The following is a 24285-nucleotide window of genomic DNA, read 5'->3' as shown; positions in this document are numbered from 1 at the left end:
AAGAAAAGAATTAAGCTGATCAATATGAGTAAAGAAAATTTTGTAGTTTCAAATACAGAGACAACTTCTGTTTGGAGCTGTGAATTGAAGAGTTGAGCCGTAAAGTGCCAATAAAAGTTACGTTAGATTTTAGACTCTACTATATCAAATAAATATATATGCTGGATTTGAGGCTGCAGGGCATCAAATAAAGATACATGTTGAATTTGAGACTGTTGGGCACTAAATTTGGATTTGAGGCTATTAGACTTCAAATAAAGGGACACGGTAGTCATCAGCAATGCATTGTCAAATACATGGTGTAATAGAGATACAATGGGATTTTGAGGTTGTAAGGCTTGAAATAAAGGAACATATTGGATTTTAGGCTGTGAGGTGTCAAATATATCAAATTCGAGGCTGTGAAATGTCAAATAAAGGGATATGTTCGATTTGAGGCTGTGAGTTGTCAAATAAAGGGACATGTTGGATTTGAAGCTGAGGTGTCAAATAAAAAGACATGTTGGATTTGAGGTTGTGATTTGAGGCTGTGAGTTGTTAAATAAAGGGACATGTTCGATTTTAGGCTGAGAGTTGTCAAATAAAGGGACATGTTGGATTTGAAGCTGAGGTGTCAAATAAAAGGACATGTTGGATTTGAGGCTGTGAGATGTCAAATAAAGGGACATGTAGGATTTGAGGCTCTGAGTTATTAAATGGAAGGACATGTTGGATTTGAGGCTGTGAGATGTCAAATAAAGGGACATGTTGGATTTGAGGCTGTGAGTTGTTAAATGGAGGAACATGTTGGATTTGAGGCTTTGAGGTGTTAAATAAAGGGACAAATTGGATTTGAGGAATCTAATTGGGTATAAACCTGCTGGTCAGATGACTTTGCACTAGGTGACATCTATACATACACAGGTAAGACAAGATGTCCAAACTTGAAGTAAAAACCAGAGTGTGTGACAGAAAAGCATTAGGAATCAAACGTTTGTAATGGATCTGTGTAAGCTGGGGTGTGGTGGGACTTGGTCACGGTAAACAGCTCCAATCACAGTAAAAATTCTCAGTAATACCTTCACTTCCTAAAATAGTGAGAAAGCATGGCTCAGGTTACCGATACTCATCAATGTCACTAGCTCATTATACCTAATCTTGATTGGAAACTTTCAGATAAAATCAACTTCTCATTATCATTTATTTTTCCATAGGCTATGAAATAATACAAATTATATAGGTTAATTATTGTCACTATATAGTAGTACTAAAGCCCTTTTAAGTCAAATAGCAGTATAGTAACAAAGTCCATATTAGTCAAACATCACTATAGTACCAAAGCCCATATTAGGTCAATATCACTATAGTAACAGTGCCCATATTAGGTCAATATCACTAGAGTAACAATGCTCATATTAGGTCAATATCACTATAGTAACAAAGTCCATATTAGTCTAACATCACTATAGTACCAAAGCCCATATTAGGTCAATATCACTATAGTAACAGTGCCCATATTAGGTCAATATCACTAGAGTAACAATGCCCATATTAGGTCAATATCACTATAGTAACAATGCCCATATTAGGTTAATATCACTAGAGTAACAATGCCCATATTAGGTTAATATAACTAGAGTATAAACAATGCCCATATTAGGTTAATATCACTAGATTAACAATTCAAATATTAGGTTAATATCACTAGATTAACAATTCAAATATTAGGTTAATATCACTAGAGTAACAATGTCCATATTAGGTCAATATCACTAGAGTAACAATGTCCATATTAGGTCAATATCACTATAGTAACAATGCCCATATTAGGTTAATATCACATTGTAACAGTATATACACATACCTAGCTACACTGGATATATCATCATATTTCAGTAAGTTAGAGGTTCTATTCAACCCTTTCTATACCCATCTCCCAGCAGTCATATCACAATTTTAGTTTAACTTGGCCAAAACATTGGCACCAACCTGACCAATGTGATTTAACACCAGATATAGACTGGCAAGCCACCAGATACAGACTGACAAAAGTCACCAAATACAGAATATGATGTAAATATACTGAGGTTAATGTACAACTGTTAAGTGTGAAATACCTGTAAACAGAAATCTGGAGAAGAATCTAAGGACTGATCAGCGTAGCATAAGTATATTCTGTGATCTGGATTGGGAGATAGGTAAATGGCCCTTTTATGTACCTGTGTCAATTCCGTCCTTTTGTTAGAGAGCAATAATTTCTCATTTAGTGTACAATCAAAGTAAAATCTTTTCAGAATAGAAATTTAGATAATTTATGAAAAGGGGAGATAGATGTGCTATCAGATTGCCTAGCTGTTAGCTGTTATGAGATTTCTCAGAGTTAAGTTGATTTGACATATGTATGAAAAGACATGTATATATGTATTTGACATAAGAAGTTTTGTGCCTTGATGGAATCCTTTCAATGTTTTAAAAACTGTCACTATGGACTCGTCTTTGATTTAAGGATTTTGTTTTTGTGGGATTTCCTTATCGTGCACCAGACTGGGGTCACTTTCATTAGTTTAACATCATATTCACATTCACATCAGTAACTTATAAGGGAGATAACTCCAGTTCTATATATAAGACAAACAAGGGAGATAATTCCAGTAAATTATGATATTGGATAATTCAATATGGTAGGGAAGATCACTCTAGTGACAACTGGTATTTAAATTACTCCAGTGTAATGCAAAATCAAATTGTTCCACACAAATTGGGAAACTTATGGGTACAAGATTGAGATTATTTGTCAACTAGGGAAGATAACTCCATTTTAGTATGTGATTTTGGTAATTTAGACCTGTTCAATAAGTTGAGATTACTCAAGTTCAGTAGGAGATCATACAACTTAGTAAATAAGGGGAGATAACTCCAGTGTGGCTTGAGATGAATACAATTTGCTGTATAAAAGGATATCACTGTTCATCTTTAAATATAAGGGTAGATAACTCTTGTTACGATAACTGTTCAATGAGGAGACTTGACTCTTGTTCAGTGTGAGATGGGTAGTTGAGTATAAGATCGGGTGTCTACCCAGATAAGTGTGTACATGAGTGATGTAACCATCTATAACTGTCAGGTGACACCACGGGACGTCTGCCCTTTATCTCTGACTCACAGACAGACTATCTCAAACATCTCACAATGCTTCATAATGTATAGATGGAAAAAAATACAACCTGATGATGCCAATGATGTCATGGGATCAGGTTTACCTGCTGCCAGTAGGGGTTATTTCAACGATCAATGGTACAATAAATTATTTCTCACAATATTTCTAATTAATGCAATATACATTGCAAGATAAATCATAGGTAAATATTTTCAGGTAAATATGCCATTTGTGTTTTAAGGATAAAGTTTTCTCTTCATGTATCCATATTTATGTAAGTTGTAGGATGGGTTGGTTTAAAGAAAAAATGGATCATCACAACTTTTATTTTGCCAACTATACATATATATATATTTATGTATCGCAAATTTATTGAAATTTTGACAACTTTTAAACTTTCTGTACTTCTCTTTTTTTATGGCAGTTGAATAATTGCAACTTGCTTATGTTGTATTGTTGATATGCAAAACTATGAAATTGAGTCTATCTTTTGATGTATATATATGATTGTGATCACTATCTGATGTGAGTATACCCAAATGGCTCTAAAAACGATCCATTTGTGATTTATCAGGCAGAAAACCAGTGTCCAAGTCACGGCTCACTGAAGGTCACATTTCACTGGAGTTCACTGCTTCACTGATGAATGCATGGAATTTACTACATAATAAATACTTAATTGCTTTACGCTATATGATTATGTATATATCAAACATTTGCATAATTTACATCTCTCTTTTAGAGTAGTAAATATTTCTTTCTCTGCTTATATACGGTGATTAGGGTATTTTGTCTACATCCTGGATTTCTGTATGATAGGTGTGCGGTAAAACATTTTTCTACAAAATTTCTGTTTCTCGAATATTATTACCACACTAAGTAAGGACGTGTGTACTGCAATAGGACTTTTACATAAAGTGTAGTTATTACACCTGCTGGCAGTAATACAAATTTTAAGGTTGTAGACTCTGGGAAAAGTCACATGACAGCTAGCTAGGTCACAGCACCAAGGCCTTAACTTTCTTATATGTCTGCTGTAAACTGATACCGCTCCTTTTGGACAAAATTGCAAAAAAATATTAAGACATTTTCAACTATTTCCCAATGTGAAAATCAGAATTGTTTACATGGGAAACTAAGTGAAAGTAGAACTGCTCACTGGACACAAGCTATCTGACAGATCTGATGGGGGGCGATAAGTTTGTTGTGGTTGGGTATAGGTGGGGTAGGGAATCGGAGAACTCAGGTGTTCCCAGCCTCTGGCGTTACACCCTTTGTCTACCTGGCTATTGTCTCTATTCTCTACCTGACTTTTATCTACCCAGATCTGCGAAGTGCAATGGCATTGTGCAGGTGTAGGTGTTGGACCTGCCAAGGTCATTGGTTCGTATGTGTTAGAACTGGTTACTCCAATAATGCCAACGGTGAAATCACTTCATCGATTTTCAAGGTCACAACCCATCAACGCTCAATGTCAAAATACAAGTTAAGAAAGATTTTATCAGCTTAGAATTTGCTATTTTCTAAATGGCACTTTATTTCTATACAAAAACGCTGAATACAGCTTTATAACTATACCGTAAAATACGGTAGATACTATTGTCAGAGAAAGTACATTTGATGGAGTAGATGTTAAGACGATAGGCTGAGTGTATTTGTATAATACAGACTGATGTAGGGTAATATTTAATGTAAAGACTACATCCTCAGATAGTTAACAGGTGGAGGAAATTGTTTATAAGATATTTGCAAGGTATAGGCAGTTGTAGCGCTACGATAGGATATAAATTTTTGATTAAAGTAAAGTATAGGCTATTGATAGGCTGAGGTTGGATATAGGTAATGGTAAAAGTGTGTTTGTAGATTATTGGCTATAGTAAAATAAAGGTTGATATTTAAGTTGATGTATAGGCTATCGATAGGCTGAGGTTGGATAGGTAATGGTAAAAGTTTTTGTAAGTTATTTGGTAAGGTAGAATGTAGGTTTGAGATAAAAGTTCATTTGCAAGCTATAGACCTTAGATAAGATTTAGGTTGGGGTAAAAATTCATTTGTATGAATTGAGGTCAGATTGAATAAAATTTCATTTGAAGGCTATGTTAGGATTTTGGTTTGGGTAAAAGTCATGTCTAGGCTATAGTTTTAGGTAGGAAATTGAGAGGCAACTGTAGGAATAAGAAAGTGACTGACGAATGTCAAATCATGTCCTTAAATGAAGTGTCATAATAAATACAGATTTTAGCATTAAAGGAATTTAGATAATAATAATAAATACATTAATGAGGAAATGGCCTAATTTTTAACAATTCCACTTGGAGGTTTTAGTGTATAACAGATACAAGGATGGTATCATATAACGTTGTTACGTGGTGTACGTGAATTTTCTGAATAATACTAGAGTATGAAATATAGACAGAGAAACTTTACTGCTGTGCACACTTGTCATTGCCAATATGATTTCACTATGTGTCACAGAAGGTTGACGGCTCGTCCATTGCGACATTACCACACAGCACAGCTCCTGGGGGTCAGTGTTTTAAACCAAAGGGGACTAAATTACATTTTTGGACCCTCGTAAATCCTGAGCACTTTTGCTTGTCATCTCCAGTAGAAAATATCCATCACCTTGTATGGATGCTGCTGGCCCAGGTCCAATGGATAGTTAAATCACACTACACCCCCAATAAATGCTCCATTGTTGTATCAAATTCTCTATGCCTCATTGGCTTCTGTGTCATGTCTGCATGTTACAAATCGAAAAATGTGGAGGCGAAAATCAATCGGATTTCAATATCAGCTGATTGGGAATGAGTTGCCAAATTTTTTCAAATGCATTCTTAGGAGTGGTGCTATGTTTCCGGAGTTTCTAGTTAAAAGGGTAAAGGGTTTTAACTTTCCGTCAACGTCATCACGCCAGCCGACGCTGGTCAAGTCTTGTTCGATCATGTAATATCCAGACACAATGAAGTTAATACTGCATTAATATCAGCTCCTTCATCGTGTGAGTGAGTTTCAATCAGGGGAAAGCTGGGCGAACGTTTGACGAGGGCTACATGCACTAGTGAAGTCAACGACAAGGTCCAGATCCTATCTTAACAGCATATCTGATTGTCACACTAGATCTTGCATATTTCTAAGTACTTTCCAATAAACTTTCGATCTGTTCTGCAAAATCCAATGAAATTGAGACGCTAATGACTTAAGCTCTGATTCCATTTAATGTAAAATCTGATATTAGAAGATAGAGATCTAGGGAGAAAAAAGTGACTTATCTTGAGCTTACGATTCGGGTGGGAACTCATTAACGGTTTCACCCAAACCAAGCACCTGCTATTGACATTAAATCTAAATTAAGTATGCATCATTTTCTAAATGGCATATTAAAAGGACAGTAGCATTGTTCAAATAACTATTACTTAATTTTGCTTGAACACATATAAATCATTTTACTCTAAGTACCCAGTACTTCAGTCTTAGTTATTTTTAGTTCCTACTATAGCTTAAACAATAATGAATTATTTATTTTATAAAAAGAAAGATAAAGGCATTTGGGGAATACCCAGAGAAAACTATTTTATTTCTCTTCCTTTTTTCATTTAGTTGTGATATTAGGAAAATATTTTCATGTAATAACTTAGGTGTACTTAATGATCACAATTTTTAATATAATTTAGAATTTTATGATTTTTTATCTTGTGTAAGTATCATATATATAGAAGTAATCTGAGTTTTGTTGGAACAGTGAATTAATTGTACCTTTATTGTAATGATTTGATGTATTAAGTGTAAAGTCAATATTTACTAAATAACCCTGCACTCCAAACATTTTTGTGAATCAGATATGTGTTTTTACTGGGTGCATTTTACAGGTGGCAAATATCAATAATTTAAATATATTACAATTTAACTACAATGTTCGATAAAGTGAAATAAGAGAAGTATTAAATCAATGACCTTATGTTCCGATTTGGCACAAGGATATTAATTTCAAACGTCAGTCACACGATTCCGGCCAGTAGAGGAAGTCCATCTATGTTAATCATCACAGGGGAAAATTATTTAAAAACAAAAATATTTTGAAATTTGAGACTTTTGTAATTTCTTTGAAAACAGCTAGAGGTAAGTTTATCGATATAGTATTTGTTTGATCTGATGCAGCATCAACAAAGATTGGTCTGTTACTACAGAGGTCAAACCTGACTTCCATTGTCCTTCGTGTAACACCAAGTTTAACGGTACTTTCTTCTCACATTTTTTTCTCTCCTTTTGTCTTTTCACAAACTTTTGTTTTGGTATTTTAGAAGAAAACAACATTTTTAATGTGTTTGTGCAAGGTATTTTTCAGTGTTTGTTTACTAAAATAAAAGCCGAAAAATTGTTTTTGTTTTCAAATTACACGGATGGCTTGCTGCTTTAAATGTTTTTAAAGTCAATAATAGAATATTTAGCTTATGAAACAAGCAATTGAAATTTCTGTTATCAAATAACACGGATGAATTAATGTTTTGAAAGTGATTCATAAAATATTTAGCCTATGACCAAGACATTGATAAACAGGACTTTGCCAGCAATGAAAGCAATAGTAGAACTTTTGTAGAAACTCCAGTTAATTTCAAACTTGTGTGAATTTTTTTAAAAGAGAATTCTGAATGAAGTTGTAATGTAGAGAAAGCAGGCCATTTTTTAAAAATCCCTTTTAAAATCAGAAATACCTGGTAATATTGTATATTCCACAAAAAGTTTTTCTTCAAAACATTGACTATCAGTTAAAAATAGGAACTTGAAACAATAAGATAAAATCATATTTTAATATTAGTAAACCACAGAAAGCCTTCACAAAAACTCTCAAACGGAGCCACCTTATGGTACAATAGAATATTTTAGTGTGAAGAAAAAATGAAAAAAAACAAAACAATTGAAAACAATGAAAACTTTATACATTACACCAACACCTTACAAAAGGCTCATGTTCCGTGTCTATTCAGTCCTTTGAATTTGATTTCTATAAAATGCAAACTCCATGTAAACTCTTACTGCATGAACTTACCTGATTGTTTTAACATGACACGAAGCATTTGGACTTAACATTAGGCTAATTATGTTTACAATAGTCATAATACCTGAGCTACACACGATTACAATAAAACTGCACTATGTGTGACCACTATTACCACTAGCGACTGTGCTAAGTCACTGTGGTAAGGCGAGGGTGATCAGTAGCGAACCCAGACGTGGGAGGTAAATGGCCTTTCTTGCTGGGTTTGTGTGAAGGAAACCGATCACTGAACAGAAACGTTTAGGTATATAAAAAAATCCATTACAATCTGATTGTTTTTGTTGCGATGACTTTAAAGGAAATGTTGGTGGCCCCGAACGTTTAAGGGTCATAAAAATACCCTGATTGTTGAGGTTAGGTATTGTACAAGAGGGTAATGGTTTTCATTGGCTATGCTGCAACTTGTTTCTTTGGACCCAAGGTACCAAGGTTGTCTTTGCCTATTCTGTGCCCAGGCTATACTGACCAAGATACCATTGCCTATTCTGTGCCCAGGCTATACTGACCAAGGTACCATTGTCTTTTCTATACCCTGACTGTACTGACCAAGGTTCCATTGCCTAATCTGTACCATGGCTATACTGACCAAGGTTCCATTGCTATTCTGTACCACTGTCGACCAAGGTTCCATTGCTTATTCTGTACCCTGGCTATACTGACCAAGGTTCCATTGCCTATTCTGTACCATGGCTATACTGACCAAGGTACCATTGCCTATTCTGTACCATGGCTATACTGACCTAGGTACCATTGCCTATACTGTACACTGTCTGACCAAGGTTCCATTGCCTATTCTGTACCATGGCTATACTGACCAAGGTACCATTGCCTATTCTGTACCCTGGCTTTACTGACCAAGGTTCCATTGCCTATTCTGTACCATGGCTATACTGACCAAGGTACCATTGCCTATTCTGTACCATGGCTATACTGACCAGGTAGTACCATTGCCTATTCTGTACCATGGCTATACTGACCAAGGTACCATTGCCTATTCTGTACACTGGCTTTAACTGACCAAGGTACCATTGCCTATTTTGTACCATGGCTATACTGACCTATAGGTACCATTGCCTATTCTGTGCCCAGACTTTACTGACCAAGGTTCCATTGCCTATTCTGTACCATGGCTATACTGACCTATATGTACCATTGCCTATTCTGCCATGGCTATATTATGTACCATGGCTATACTGACCTAGGTACCATTGCCTATACTGTACACTGGCTATACTGACCATTGACAATTTGCTCTTTTCTATAACCCCACTCACAAGTCCACTTCATCAAATGTCCCTGCATCCTAGTCCATTTGAACTTTTGAGATATTCATGCACTCTTATAGATCTAACTCAAATTAATCAATCCATTTTTCGTGATATAGGTATAAATTAAGGTAATAACTTCCCCTTAATTTACCAGCTACAGGATATTGTGTGTAGTACTGTCAGGCGACGAGGATCAGGTATCCCCTCCTCCCTAGTCCTCACTTTGATCTCAACACCTGTGATGACAAGTTTCTGGTCCTGTCAGTGCTGATATAGGTACATCTAGGTATAGTCTTAAGTACATCTGGGCGTAGTTATTGTCTTATATATACCGTAGGTACATACCATATGTATATATAGGCGTATCTTTTGTCTTACGTATACCTTACATACATACCGTAGGTACATCTTTGTGTAATATTGGCTTACATATATCATGCACGGCAAACATTCATCACTGAGTTTGCTTTAGTTCATTTTGGTTCCAGTTGAAAATTTTAGAATTGTAATTTCATATATACTGAGAATTGTTCTTCAGGTATAGTTTTAAATGATTGAAATATTTTTAGCAGTGTATAGGACAGTCACTTACCTTCTCAAAAAATCACTGACTACATTTGTTAACCGTACTTTAAATAGTTCATGATAAGTATACTTGTATAATATATGGTCAAGTTTTTATCGGATCAACAAAGTACTTTGAACAAATATGGTCTTCAAGTTAAATGAGCTAAGTTCAACTGCACTAATAAAGTATGCAATATTTTTTGCGTTTGTAAACGCTCATGATTCGAAGTTCACAAATCAAAGAAGTAATAAAACCATTCTTAGATCTCTTAACAGTTGAAATTACAGTAATAGCAAAATCTGTATATGGCCAAAAAAAATTGCAATAATATTTTAAATTGGCAATTGATTTTTCTGGCTCAGTGGCTGCGATATGCAGTCAGAGAGTGCGGGTGAAGTAAGGTTATCGGGCGAATCTCTCACTTGACCCGCCATGCCCAGGTTTGGGCCGGTTGAGTGATCATATCAATCCGTTATATCAGCCTGATAGCTATAATATCCTCTCAACATGTATTGTATCTTGATCCTCTGGAAACGTGAAAATACAGGTGCCTCTCACGAGGCCCAATGAGGCGTGTCCCACATAATACACTACAGCACCTGCAATAGTGATGATTGGAATCGGTGAAATCCGAGAGTTTTGGTGGTCAGACGGGACTTGATATGTGGTCACCAGAGCTGGCTAGGAAAGTGTGGAAGTGTCACTGATTGTTTACAAACATAGCTCACCTAGTAATAAACAAAACATACACCTTGATTACTGTTATCAGTGGTGAAATCCACTGCAATATCTATGAGAAATCTCCTGTGATTGCAGCCACTTGTTACATGCAAAAAAATAAGAGATATGGGTAATAAGTAGTTTCATAATGAGTTATAAATACATTTTTAAGACGACATAGCCATTGTATATAGATTTACAATAAGATATCAGACATCAAAATTTTTACAAGAAATGGTTCACAATAAGCACCACATCATAATGAAAAATAATTGAAATTAGTTTATTTCATGACAATTATGAAACAAAATGTATTAACTTACATGGATTGTGCTTGTTGGCCCGTATAACATATATAGTTGGGGGCCGCAGTGGCCGAGTGGTTAAGATGTCCCGACATATTTAAACAAGCCCTTCAACTCTGGGATGCGGGTTCGAATCCAATGTGGGGCAGTTGCCAGGTACTGACAGTTGGTCGATGGGTTTTTTCCGGGTACTACGGCTTTCCTCCACCAACAAACCTGGCACATCCTTACATGACCCTGGCTGTTAATAGGATATTAAAATAATAAAACCAAACATATATCGTTAAGTTGATGACCTGATACCTATTCATATATGATCCAGGGATCAAACCCTGGTATCCTGGATCAGACCCTTACCGTCTTGGTGAAAAGTGAATTAATTACCACTGTGTTAGCCGACCACCCACATCATTCGAAAACTAATATTGAACATAACCACAATACAACAGGAAACACTATCAGGCACCACAAATCACTTTTATCATGTAGGCACCAAATATACAGCAGATACCCGATATACAATGGGATAGAAATCATCAGGCACCATGTAATGTAGTGGGTACTTCAGAATATAATATTAATTAAATAACAAATGTTCTTGGCTATAGCATACATTATTCCATTTTACCTAATAACTTTGTCTCAGGTTTCTTCTCCATTTATATGTTTCAGACAGAGGAAAAGACATTCTGACAATGGACATAAATCAGGTGAGTCAGGTTTGGTGATGGTTGTGATTAGGTGTCAGAGTTGTATAAAGGGACCAGTGGGGAGGGCTGGTGGGGCAGGTCATACCTTAGCATGGGGTGGTGGGGAGATGGGGCAGTGATGGAGAGGAGTCAGGTAAGTTAGTAAAAGGTGATATGTGGGAGGGATAGATATATATACCTCTAGTACAGAAGAAGGAGCAGAAGATCAGATATGAGATGGAATCGGAGGAGACAGAGGAACGGATGATGAAGAGGATGGAGCATGGAGAAAATGGTTTGAAGATCAGAACAGGAACAGCCTAAAATACTAAATGCTTCCAAATTTTGATTTAAGCATGGGGAGGAGATATATAGTTCGGGCCACTCTCAAATTACATTGATATTAATTAATAAAGATACAGAAATACTTGCAGATCATGCAGTTTTAGAATGGTCTGAAAGATGGTAGTCAGGATCAGATTTGGTAAATCGTGGGCGACCGGGTAGCTCAAGTTGTAGGGTGTAAGGCTAGTGTTCAGAGGGCCTGGGTTTAAACCACATTCTGGCTGTGCATTTTCACCTTGCATCGTACAATAGTAGGTGTGTCTGTCTAGAGTTTGGAGGCCTTGGGTTCAAGTACCGACAGTCTGGTTGTAACATTTGATCATGCTGTCATATAAGACTAAGAAGACTGTCTTTGATTGATTTTGACATCTCGTTTACACTCAGGTATATAAAAAGTAAAATTTCTACCATTATAATGATCAGAAACAGGAAATGTCAATACTACAGATGTAAGAGTCCTTGAAGTACATGTTTACCTTACTGACATATACTGAACAAGTCTATACAGACAATATATTAGATCAAACAAGCACTTAAATAAAGCAAACAGTTTAGAAGCCGCCTGCACTAGATCTGTACCGAAATTGACAATGATATCCGGGATCGATTGGGGATTCCTTTTGTCTGCTGACACCGTGTCACAATAGATATATCTCAAAATACGTTATTGCAAAATCAGCAATATTCTACATGTATTGTCCCAATGGTATTGTGTGATACGGATGGTATTGTTACGATAGACTTGCAGGAAGTATAATGTGAGTCCTACCTCCAACACACTAGTGCCAACCCCAGACAAGATTGATGGGTTTTACTCTACCTAAACACTACTGCTTGATGATTATCTACCCAATTAAAACTGTGCTTTAGACTACCTGACATAATTGACATCAGAAATTCACAAATTCTGAATTAAGAAGAGAAAAGGTTTGCGAGTGATAGATATCGGTTGTATGATTAGGTGAACATTAGGACAGGTTCTGTATAGCCTGATATCAGAGACAGGTATTTAGTATAGAGATAAGGCGTCCAATTAAACTCCTAATTATCCACAGGTAAAGATAGATAGGTACGCGCAGGTAAAACGGCCATCATCACCTGGTCATGCTTGTTTATACCTGCCTATGTACTGGTGTTTTATCCGCAATTATAACAAAATGTGTTACTATAGCCTAGTTTCTTAGTTAAGGTATCAGCTTCTCAGAAAAACATATATTCATTAAAAAAAAGCCCAGGAAATGTTTAGAAAACTCCTGAAAATTACCCTAATACAAATCTCAATGTCAGTCAGCAGGGTGGTAGGTATGACTTCTCATTATCTGTGTATTCATGTTAACTTCATTTGATGTGAACCGTTGCCCAAACCAACAGAATACTTTCACTGAAATAGGGTTAAAGAGTCAAGGTTCAATTGTTATTAATTTGCAGATTGATGTGAAAGACCTGGTGAAATTAGAATGTGACTGTGTTAAATTCTAAACGAAAAATATAAGATGACTAATGAGTAGATGTCGTATATCTCTGCGATATAACATGCTGGCGACAGTGTTAGTATGTACGTCTGAGATTTACACAGTGACTGTAGTAATTAATTAACATGTTGAGTATGTGAGGAGAATCTTTAACTCCTATCCATCTATATACTGTTTAATATTCAATTTCATACCAACGCCGTAACCCACTCAGGCAAAACAGCCGTTGGCTTCAAACAAAACATAAATTTATGGATTTTTTATATGGTATTTATTGTCACCTGTCAATTAAGTATCTCGTTTCTCATGTTGTTGCACTGGAATGCAGATTTTCACCCCTACATTAGTGTAAGTCTAATAGATAACTCATCTAATGATGATTATTTTCACCTTTTAACGATGGCTCAAATTCAAGGTCATGGTACTCAACTATAAGGTATAAAACTGTCAGTAGTATATATCCCAGTTTGAACATGCAGCAAATTTCCTGAATGTGTCATTATAATTTAAAATTGTATGTAGATAAACTCATCAGAAATGAATGTCTCCACATACTTCACCGCATTTGTCAATGTGAATTGTGTTAGTCTTTAGCCCCTCAGATTTCACGATGACTACAGATAAATTGTTATAAGAAATTAGATTACTCATGTACATGTGTCAATCAGTAGATAAACCCCTCAGGTGTCAGTGTGTACCACCAGTAGATAGACCCCTCAGGTGTCAGTGTGTACCACCAGTAGATAGACCCCTCAGGTGTCAGTGTGTACCACCAGTAGATAACCCTCAGGTTCAGTGTGTACCACCAGTAGATAAACCCCTCAGGTGTCGTGTGTACCACCAGTAGATAGACCCCTCAGGTGTCAGCGTATACCACCAGTAGATAGATCCTTCAGGTGTCATTGTGTACCACCAGTAGATAGACCCCTCAGGTGTCAGTGTGTACCACCAGTAGATAACCCCTCAGGTGTCAGGTGTCAGTGGTACCACCAGTAGATAGACCCCTCAGGTGTCAGTGTGTACCACCAGTAGATAGACCCCTCAGGTGTCAGTGTGTACCACCAGTAGATAGACCCCTCAGGTGTCAGTGTGTACCACCAGTAGATAGACCCCTCAGGTGTCAGTGTGTACCACCAGTAGATAGACCCCTCAGGTGTCAGTGTGTACCACCAGTAGATAGACCCCTCAGGTGTCAGTGTGTACCACCAGTAGATAGACCCCTCAGGTGTCAGTGTGTACCACCAGTAGATAAACCCCTCAGGTGTCAGTGTGTACCACCAGTAGATAGACCCCTCAGGTGTCAGTGTGTACCACCAGTAGATAGACCCCTCAGGTGTCAGTGTGTACCACCAGTAGATAAACCCCTCAGGTGTCAGTGTGTACCACCAGTAGATAGACCCCTCAGGTGTCAGTGTGTACCACCAGTAGATAGACCCCTCAGGTGTCAGTGTGTACCACCAGTAGATAAAACCCCTCAGGTGTCAGTGTGTACCACCAGTAGATAGACCCCTCAGGTGTCAGTGTGTACCACCAGTAGATAGACCCCTCAGGTGTCAGTGTGTACCACCAGTAGATAGACCCCTCAGGTGTCAGTGTGTACCACCAGTAGATAACCCTCAGGTGTCAGTGTGTACCCCAGTAGATAAACCCCTCAGGTGTCAGTGTGTACCACCAGTAGATAGACCCCTCAGGTGTCAGTGTGTACCACCAGTAGATAAACCCCTCATGTGTCAGTGTGTACCACCAGTAGATAGACCCCTCAGGTGTCAGTGTGTACCACCAGTAGATAGACCCCTCAGGTGTCAGTGTGTACCACCAGTAGATAGACCCCTCAGGTGTCAGTGTGTACCACCAGTAGATAGACCCCTCAGGTGTCAGTGTGTACCACCAGTAGATAGACCCCTCAGGTGTCAGTGTGTACCACCAGTAGATAGACCCCTCAGGTGTCAGTGTGTACCACCAGTAGATAGACCCCTCAGGTGTCAGTGTGTACCACCAGTAGATAGACCCCTCAGGTGTCAGTGTGTACCACCAGTAGATAGACCCCTCAGGTGTCAGTGTGTACCACCAGTAGATAGACCCCTCAGGTGTCAGTGTGTACCACCAGTAGATAGACCCCTCAGGTGTCAGTGTGTACCACCAGTAGATAGACCCCTCAGGTGTCAGTGTGTACCACCAGTAGATAGACCCCTCAGGTGTCAGTGTGTACCACCAGTAGATAGACCCCTCAGGTGTCAGTGTGTACCACCGTAGTAAGGTGGTGTCAGTGTGTACCACCAGTAGATAGACCCCTCAGGTGTCAGTGTGTACCACCAGTAGATATAGTGTGTACCACCATAAACCCCTCAGGTGTCAGTGTGTACCACCAGTAGATAGACCCCTCAGGTGTCAGTGTGTACCACCAGTAGATAGACCCCTCAGGTGTCAGTGTGTACCACCAGTAGATAGACCCCTCAGGTGTCAGTGTGTACCACCAGTAGATAGAACCCCTCAGGTGTCAGTGTGTACCACCAGTAGATAGAACCCCTCAGGTGTCAGTGTGTACCACCAGTAGATAGACCCCTCAGGTGTCAGTGTGTACCACCAGTAGATAGACCCCTCAGGTGTCAGTGTGTACCACCAGTAGATAGACCCCTCAGGTGTCAGTGTGTACCACCAGTAGATAGACCCCTCAGGTGTCAGTGTGTACCACCAGTAGATAGACCCCTCAGGTGTCAGTGTGTACCACCAGTAGATAAACCCCTCAGGTGTCAGTGTAACCCCTCAGTACCACACCAGTAGATAGACCCCTCAGGTGTCAGTGTGTACCACCAGTAGATAGACCCCTCAGGTGTCAGTGTGTACCACCAGTAGATAAACCCCTCAGGTGTCAGTGTGTACCACCAGTAGATAGACCCCTCAGGTGTCAGTGTGTACCACCAGTAGATAGACCCCTCAGGTGTCAGTGTGTACCACCAGTAGATAGACCCCTCAGGTGTCAGTGTGTACCACCAGTAGATAGACCCCTCAGGTGTCAGTGTGTACCACCAGTAGATAGACCCCTCAGGTGTCAGTGTGTACCACCAGTAGATAGACCCCTCAGGTGTCAGTGTGTACCACCAGTAGATAGACCCCTCAGGTGTCCAGTGTGTACCACCAGTAGATAGACCCCTCAGGTGTCAGTGTGTACCACCAGTAGATAGACCCCTCAGGTGTCAGTGTGTACAGTAGTAGACCCTCAGTGTCAGTGTGTACCACCAGTAGATAGACCCCTCAGGTGTCAGTGTGTACCACCAGTAGATAGACCCCTCAGGTGTCAGTGTGTACCACCAGTAGATAGACCCCTCAGGTGTCAGTGTGTACCACCAGTAGATAACCCCTCAGGTGTCAGTGTGTACCACCAGTAGTATAGACCCCTCAGGTGTCAGTGTGTACCACCAGTAGATAACCCCTCAGGTGTCAGTGTGTACCACCAGTAGATAGACCCCTCAGGTGTCAGTGTGTACCACCAGTAGATAGACCCCTCAGGTGTCAGTGTGTACCACCAGTAGATAGACCCCTCAGGTGTCAGTGTGTACCACCAGTAGATAGACCCCTCAGGTGTCAGTGTGTACCACCAGTAGATAGACCCCTCAGGTGTCAGTGTGTACCACCAGTAGATAGACCCCCTCAGGTGTCAGTGTGTACCACCAGTAGATAGACCCCTCAGGTGTCAGTGTGTACCACCAGTAGATAGACCCCTCAGGTGTCAGTGTGTACCACCAGTAGATAGACCCCTCAGGTGTCAGTGTGTACCACCAGTAGATAGACCCCTCAGGTGTCAGTGTGTACCACCAGTAGATAGACCCCTCAGGTGTCAGTGTGTACCACCAGTAGATATAAACCCCTCAGTTGTCAGTGTCAGTGTGTACCACCAGTAGATAAACCCCTCAGGTGTCAGTGTGTACCACCAGTAGATAGACCCCTCAGGTGTCAGTGTGTACCACCAGTAGATAGACCCCTCAGGTGTCAGTGTGTACCACCAGTAGATAGACCCCTCAGTGTCAGTGTGTACCACCAGTAGATACCCCTCAGGTGTCAGTGTGTACCACCAGTAGATAGACCCCTCAGGTGTCAGTGTGTACCACCAGTAATAAACCCCTCAGGTGTCAGTGTGTACCACCAGTAGATAACCCCTCAGGTGTCAGTGTGTTACCACCAGTAGATAGACCCCTCAGGTGTCAGTGTGTACCACCAGTAGATAAACCCCTCAGGTGTCAGTGTGTACCACATAGATAACCAGTTAGTGTTACCAGACCCCTCTCAGGTGTCAGTGTGTACCACCAGTAGATAAACCCCTCAGGTGTCAGTGTGTACCACCAGTAGATAAACCCCTCAGGTGTCAGTGTGTACCACCAGTAGATAGACCCCTCAGGTGTCAGTGTGTACCACCAGTAGATAAACCCCTCAGGTGTCAGTGTGTACCACCAGTAGATAGACCCCTCAGGTGTCAGTGTGTACCACCAGTAGATAGACCCCTCAGGTGTCAGTGTGTACCACCAGTAGATAGACCCCTCAGGTGTCAGTGTGTACCACCAGTAGATAGACCCCTCAGGTGTCAGTGTGTACCACCAGTAGATAACCCTCATTCAGTTTATAGACCCCTCAGGTGTCAGTGTGTACCACCAGTAGATAGACCCCTCAGGTGTCAGTGTGTACCACCAGTAGATAAACCCCTCAGGTGTCAGTGTGTACCACCAGTAGATACCCTCAGGTGTCAGTGTGTACCACCAGTAGATAAACCCCTCAGGTGTCAGTGTGTACCACCAGTAGATAAACCCCTCAGGTGTCAGTGTGTACCACCAGTAGATAAACCCCTCAGGTGTCAGTGTGTACCACCAGTAGATAAACCCCTCAGGTGTCAGTGTGTACCACCAGTAGATAAACCCCTCAGGTGTCAGTGTGTACCACCAGTAGATAGACCCCTCAGGTGTCAGTGTGTACCACCAGTAGATAAACCCCTCAGGTGTCAGTGTGTACCACCAGTAGATAGACCCCTCAGGTGTCAGTGTGTACCACCAGTAGATAACCCCTCAGGTGTCAGTGTGTACCACCAGTAGATAGACCCCTCAGGTTCAGTGTCACCAGTAGTCAGTGTGTACCACCAGTAGATAGACCCCTCAGGTGTCAGTGTGTACCACCAGTAGATAAACCCCTCAGGTGTCAGTGTGTACCACCAGTAGATAAACCCCTCAGGTGTCAGTGTGTACCACCAGTAGAGAACCCTCAGGTGTCAGTGTGTACCACCAGTAGATAGACCCCTCAGGTGTCAGTGTGTACCACCAGTAGATAGACCCCTCAGGTGTCAGTGTGTACCACCAGTAGATAACCCTCAGGTGTCAGTGTGTACCACCAGTAGATAGACCCCTCAGGTGTCAGTGTGTACCACCAGTAGATAAAACCCCTCAGGTGTCAGTGTGTACCACCAGTAGATAGACCCCTCAGGTGTCAGTGTGTACCACCAGTAGATGACCCCTCAGGTGTCAGTGTGTACCACCAGTAGATAACCCCTCAGGTGTCAGTGTGTACCACCAGTAGATAGACCCTCAGGTGTCAGTGTGTACCACCAGTAGATAACCCCTCAGGTGTCAGTGTGTACCACCAGTAGATAAACCCCTCAGGTGTCAGTGTGTACCACCAGTAGATAGACCCCTCAGGTGTCAGTGTGTACCACCAGTAGATAGACCCCTCAGGTGTCAGTGTGTACCACCAGTAGATAAACCCCTCAGGTGTCAGTGTGTACCACCAGTAGATAGACCCCTCAGGTGTCAGTGTGTCACCACCAGTAGATAGACCCCTCAGGTGTCAGTGTGTACCACCAGTAGATAGACCCCTCAGGTGTCAGTGTGTACCACCAGTAGATAAACCCCTCAGGTGTCAGTGTGTACCACCAGTAGATAGACCCCTCAGGTGTCAGTGTGTACCACCAGTAGATAGACCCCTCAGGTGTCAGTTATTAAAACTCCTCTGGAATATAGAGTGGTTGTGGTGTGTATGAAGTGTGGACTGTAAATATAATTTATAGCCTGATGGCAAACTTGGTGGACTTCATCAATCTTATATATGACAGCTATATTATTTTGTTGATATCAACATAGAAAACAAAGATAATCGTGTATTATCCATCTTGTATCGTTGACAGATTGTTGATTTACCCAAAATAAACTATAATTATTAGCCTACCAGTTGATATATTCAGTATTATTAAACTGATTGATTCCTGAATATATAGATTAAGTTTGCACCACACCTCTTATTTCATAAATCAATTAGTGGAGTAGATTTGATTGCCTGTAGATGAGAGGAGCGTCAACAGGTACAGTAGTAGGTATCAGATTTGATGGATAAGTGACAGCTCCATCCCAATCCCGCATTAATTACCCTGTGTCTTAACATGTCACTCTCTCTCCACATGTCAACGTGTGGTTTATGTATGAACATGGAAAAATGTTTAATTCTTTTTAGCATAAATTGTCCAGGAGATATTTTTTGGAGGATTTGAATTAGCATTCTATACAGAGAGAGAAGTTAGATTATTGCACCAGTGTGACACGTAAGAACCAATAACGTGCAGATGGCACAGGTAATATGCCTGTATTCATCACGTACATAGATGCCATGTTAGAAAATATTGGTCTTCTTACTCTACACCTGCAGGAAAATTCTGTATCCCCACTATAAAATGGATGTGTGTATGTGCCATGCCTTAACCCCACCCCTCATGAAATGGGGGTGTGGGAGGGAGAAAGTGTTAGCCATGTCCGTTCTATCTTGTCCCACCCCATTTTAGATGGGTGCATTTATGTCTTAACTTTTTCACCCCTGAAATTTTCTAATGAACTGGTTTTGCCTTTGATTTAGAAGAGTCTAAAGGCATCTTCAGGGGTAATGAGCTTCTTGTAAAAATGATTTTAAAAATCCTTGAACTGGAATGCAGGTTGTCAAATTGTCCTTGGCCTTGTTTATTTGTATTAACAAACAATCATAACATATCCTAGTATCCTGTTTTGCATCAAAGATGCAATCATCTTCCTTTCATGCTTTAATCCTCAGAGCCACAAATGTCATCTTCTTGTCTTCATTGAGCTCTGGTTTTTTATTCCTGGAAATAGCTTTTGTGTCCCATTCCTGAGAGAAGCTGTCATGTTCTATGCTTGAACCCAATTCCTGAGAGAAATTATCATGGTCTGTTCCTGAAAAGAGCTGTCATGTCCTAGTCCAATGTAGAAGAAGAGAAGTTGACATATTATATAACTAAGAATGTCCCATTGCTGAGAACTGTTATGTTCTTTTCTTGAAAGGTGTCTTTGAGATGTCATATTTATGATTTGAATCTGTCATTCAATCTCTGCTCTCCTGAGATCCATATTTCTATAGAATCTATCCTGTGCTATTATCCAACAGGTCTATCCATATTCCTCTTGATGCCACATGCTGGTAAGGAGCTTAATGTGCCCCTGTTCTCTTCTCTTAACCTGATTGACCATGAACTAAAAACAGGAAATATCACAAACAATTGACAAGATCCTAATCCAGGTCAGCTCCCACCTGTGCACACCTGTGTAGGGAAACATTTGAGGAAAAGGGCCATCAAAACAGGGTCACGACAGGTGAATCCTGATTCTCCGTGATAGTACCCAGCCATAATGACTTACTGGGATTTGGTCGGACTGATCTGCTTTCAGATAACATCTGTATACTAGGAGGACAATTGTGTTGTGGTAGAACTCTAACTGCTCACAGGTCGTAATTACCCAACGATCCTTCACTGTTGATCTATTGGACACTGTAAATAGATATTCGGCTGAGTGAGGATGTAAGGATATATTTAGCTGTGTATCCTTTGAAATTATCTGTACATATCCTAGCATGCTTTAAAACATGTGTCCAATGGTGAAGTGTTAATTGTCTTATCAATGCTGAGACATGCACAAATATCAAAGTTTTAATTTAATTAGTAATGGACTGACGTAATTATTGGTGCAGGTTGCTCAAGAGCACACAGGATTCTGGGTTCAAACCTCAGTCTTGTCGCTAAATTTTATGCCATACACAATAATGGCTGATGGTGTATTCTGTATATAAGCTAATGCCTCTGGTGTTTCTAAGGTTTATAACCGCATGAACAGATACAGTCATGTTTAGATGGAAGTTTTCTTGTAGTAGCTGGTGGCTATATAACTGTACAAAATATGAAAATGTCCCTTTCTATTTAGTGCATATAGCATATGTGTATTTTACCTGTACAAAGTGTATATGGTATACCTATGTACCTGTTATATACCTATAGAGTATATTATGTTACTTTTGTAAGTTTTCCTGAGACTAACAGGTGTGAAAGTATCAATGGATTTACTACAGCAACATAAGCTCATTGTGTAATAGGTGATAGGTCACAAGTATTTTTTACCTGTCAAAAGGTACACGTTCCCTTCCACTGTTTGATTATGTATTAACTTTCTTATGATCTAAGCATTTCTTATAATCAATAAAAAATTGTGAAATGAATTGAAAAAAATCATATGGGTGAGAACAAAAAATTAAAGTGTCACAGAATGAAAGTTTCATAGGTAGTGTGTCAGTACATGTATTATGTATTACAGGTAATTAAACTAATGATTTACACCTGCTAATTATCTAGGTCTGTTAGGTGCATCACCTCGTTAGTACAGGTATACCACTTAATGTTACATTGTTCATGTGGAATAATGTAACATGCATCCGTTGTAAATGTTACAATTCCTAAGAAGTTCTGGATTTGATAAATGTCTGACACAATTTTGGTTGTTTAATGTCTGAAAATTCATTTGTTATCTCCAATATCTCAGTATCATAAATGTAAAGTGTTTGATATGTATTTCTCTCATATGTCTTTGGATATCCTATATATATTTTACCTGTATAGTGTTAGGTTAGTTATGTGGTATATATTTTCTCGTGTAACGTCATGTTTGATATCTGGTATATATTTTACCTGTAGTGATAGGTTAGTTATGTGGTATATATTTTCTCGTGTAACGTCATGTTTGATATCTGGTATATATTTTTCCTGTATGGTATTAGATGCTGTTGGATATATGGTATATGTTATACCTGTATGGTATTATATTTAAAGCTTTTCAGACATCTTTCATGCTTTTCATCTTTATATCCAATGTGTCTATATCTCACAATAGTTGATGCTTTTGCTCCTTGTTCAGCTTCAGCAGCAGGATAGGAGTTACTTCCCTTTGTATGCTGTTGATGCCATTCATCATAGCGACTCCTTCAGCCATTCTTTTGCTGTTTTTGAGTCGGATATAAGTCAAAAATTAAATAAAACATGAAATAAAGGTAAAATAATGATGTATTGTTGGTTTAAGAAAGGATAAGAACCAATCTGGTTTACTTCAGTATAACTATATGTATAGGTGTATATGTATATCAATAGACCAAGAGTCTACCCTTAAGATTTCTGTACTCAGGTGTTTTGGTACACTAAAAAAATTATTGTTGATATTTTAATGATAATTATCCAACTGTATTTATGTTGTTATTTCATCCCTAGCATTGGTTTAATTTTGCCGTAATATAGTTAAAAAAAATTCTGGGTATATTGAAATCAGTGATCCAATCTTTCCAGCTCTAGCCACAGTTAATTGGTTGATTGATGCCTGTAACAGAGTTTTTTGGGGGCCACTGGTACAGTTGTATATACATCCTCTGTGACCAGGCCTTATTTCTTGTTTTGTCCCCTTCTCCAGGGTTAAGGGTGCTAGCTAAGACTCCCCTAAACTCTACCGGTTCAAAGGTGACCGTCCCCGATTACACAACTCGGCTAGGATGTCATATCCTGATCAAGATCATCATATTTTGATTTTAAAAAAATTAGACAGACAAAAAAAAAACATCCCCAATTACAGAAACAAAGGAATTATGCGAGATAACCGTGACCAGATTAACATGCTTCACTATCGCTCCCGACCACTCTTCCTGTTGTATAATGAAACCTAATGCGAGCAGTGCAGCTCAGCGTTTTATGATATTTGAATGGGGACAAAAACATAATTTCACACGTATAAGCACTTTCTATAAAAGAATCTGTCTAAGTGATATAAGTAGCATCAATAGTCGGAAGGAGGCGTGAAAACGATCAGTGTTGTGTGTCGCAGACGAGTTATGATACGTTATGCTAGTATAGGTATTGGGCAGTGTGGAGTTTAGGCCTGCGTGATATGTGCAGGACCAAATCTGATATCTCTGTATGATGTACGAGTGATTAATTTTGAATATTGCGTCCATTGGGTTCTCGATCAGATAAGGAAAAGTATTTTATATACCAGATCATATCATTAGGTCTGCTTGGTGCAGTTATAACAGATTGGTGTCGTGTTGCACATGAGGTGTAAGGACACACCGTCAGCGCACACCTTTATCAAAAATATCATTTGCCATATCTTACATTAGATCTTTGATCCAAACAAGATTTTTATATGTGGCAAAAGGAGAAATCACCGAAATACATGAAGATTAGAAATGGAAATTCATACTTTCCATTGCTAGTTTCCGTCACTTTTTTCCTTTCAATATTCTGATGGATTTTATTGATATGTTAAGAATTATGTGTCAAACCTGGACTTTTATTGTGTGATTCCGTATAAGGCAACTTAAACCCCCCCTATCAGGTATTTCATCATCGCTCTCTCTTAAATAACCCATTACTTATACG

At 39.3% G+C, this 24285-nt stretch overlaps 1 long non-coding RNA gene across 2 annotated transcripts in view; it reads left to right on the top strand.

Moving 5' to 3' along the window:
* Positions 1-24285, top strand: part of LOC138323796 (uncharacterized) — a 58162-nt gene that overhangs the window by 24157 nt on the left and 9720 nt on the right. For both annotated transcript variants that reach the window (XR_011208593.1, XR_011208594.1), the window contains exon 4: positions 11726-11763. This is a non-coding gene — a long non-coding RNA (uncharacterized lncRNA). The remainder of the gene's footprint in view (positions 1-11725; positions 11764-24285) is intronic.

The sequence above is a fragment of the Argopecten irradians genome, chromosome 5 (assembly GCF_041381155.1).
Source record: "Argopecten irradians isolate NY chromosome 5, Ai_NY, whole genome shotgun sequence".
Classification (NCBI taxonomy): Eukaryota; Metazoa; Mollusca; class Bivalvia; order Pectinida; family Pectinidae; genus Argopecten; species Argopecten irradians.
Note: the sequence above shows the minus strand (reverse complement) of the source record. Positions and strands in the feature narration are given on the sequence as shown.